The following is a 1877-nucleotide window of genomic DNA, read 5'->3' as shown; positions in this document are numbered from 1 at the left end:
AGAGAGGAAGGGAGAGGGATAGAGAGTTAGAAACATTGATCAGCTGCCTCCTGCACACTCCCCACTGGGTATGTGCCCGCAAACAAGGTACATGCCCTTGACCAGAATTGAACCTGGGACCCCTGAGTCTGGAGGCCGATGCTCTATCCACTGAGCCAAACCAGCCAGGGCAACAATCTCAATTTATTAAAACTTTTACATGCTCTAAATATTTTGAAACCTTTACAACATACCATCTCTAACTTCCTTATGTATAAAATGACCCAGATACTTAGTAAAAGTAAATTTCTCAGAGAAGGACTACATCCTATTTATGACTCAACAATAAGTGTGTGTTTTTTTCTTTTCTGAGGCCTAGTTTTAGTTGATAAAGACCATAAAGCAGAACAACAAAAAGGATGTTCTAAAGTAAACTTAATACAATTCTTTTCTTTCTTCCTTCTTTCCGTCTTTTAAAAATTTGGACCCTGTTATAAGCCCAGACCACAGCGAATGTGTTTAGCATAAGATGGCTACTTGGTGGAAATTCTTCCAAACATTTGCCTGGAAGAGTTTTGGGAGCCCTCTTAATTCCCAGATCTTTAACTTATTTCCTACAGGTGATTTACGGAAGGGTGTCTTGGTGAGCCAGGAAATGTGGTCATGGAACCAGTAGCCACCCATTAGCTGCTCAGGGTCAAAGGTTGCCTGTGCGCTCTACCTTTCCTACAGAGGCTGCCTCTTGCAACATAGTGACTTGGGAAGCTGAACAGACAGGTCCTGCCAGTTTCAGTTACCACTGTCCCGAGGAAGTGATATTTAATGTCCTCCTCAAATAAGACCTTAAAAGTAATAGTCAGGGTGCCGAGTTCAGACACTATGAATCTGGGCACTCAAGGTAGAGAATGGTGTGCCCTAGGCTCTAAGCAAGAGGCCAGCCTCCCTTCCTGCAGCCCTGCTGGCCCCTTTCTAGCCTCACTGTGCTCATCTCCTCCCTCCCCTCTCCTTTTCCATGCAATGCACTCTGCAATTAGGCACTGCCAGAGCCTAAAGGAGGTTTCCTTCAGGCCCCTTCACAGCCTGGCCCACAGCTCAATAACTGTTTTATTTTCTGTGTAGCATCTTGATTTCTTGACAGAAAAACCCAAGCATGAATTAACCTGCTAAAGTTTAAGTTCATTCTCTTGTCCTTACTTGTGACATTAGATCAGGAAAAGCTTCTAAAAATACTACTGTGCCCAGTGGGTGTGGCTCAGTGGTTGAGCCTCGACCCATGAACCAGGAGGTCACAGTTCGATTCCCAGTCATGGCACATGCCCAGGTTGTGGGATCAGTCCCCAAGAGGGGTTGTGCAGGAGGCAGCTGATCAGTGATTCTCTCTCATCATTGATGTTTCCATCTCTCTCTCCCTTTCCCTTCCTCTCTGAAATCAATAAAAAAATATATTTTAAAAAACCAAATAGATACTACTGTAAGTCAATATGAAATATTTTAAAAAGATAACATATTTGTGCATTACATTTGAAAATAAATAACTTAAAATATTCATTCTAATGTCATTTAGAAAAATCAGAATAATATTTTCTAATGTATTATATGGGTCTAAAATTTTCCTTTAAAAATATTTATGTATATACATAGATACATACATATACATAATTGTTTTTGCCAACATTATCAGTTCAATCTAATATTAGGAAATTTAAAAAATATAAATGTTATTATGGCTGACCTAGAAAAACCAGTTCTATGCTAAGACTGTGCAACACTTCCCATCCAGGCTCTCTGTATGAGTATTCAGTCCCCCCCAGGCACCCTGAGCTTGGGGACTGTATCACCCCCACATTTCAGACCAGGAAGTTGACACGTAATTAGGCAAATGAACACCTCCCCTCCGT

The 1877-nt window shown here is 41.3% G+C and overlaps 1 protein-coding gene across 4 annotated transcripts in view; it reads right to left on the bottom strand.

Annotated features, from left to right (window-relative positions):
* The window catches only part of FARP2 (FERM, ARH/RhoGEF and pleckstrin domain protein 2), a 93462-nt gene that overhangs the window by 85315 nt on the left and 6270 nt on the right, over positions 1-1877 (bottom strand). The window lies entirely within an intron of this gene.

This window comes from Myotis davidii, unplaced genomic scaffold (assembly GCF_000327345.1).
Source record: "Myotis davidii unplaced genomic scaffold, ASM32734v1 scaffold370, whole genome shotgun sequence".
In the NCBI taxonomy this organism is placed as follows: domain Eukaryota; kingdom Metazoa; phylum Chordata; class Mammalia; order Chiroptera; family Vespertilionidae; genus Myotis; species Myotis davidii.
Note: the sequence above shows the minus strand (reverse complement) of the source record. Positions and strands in the feature narration are given on the sequence as shown.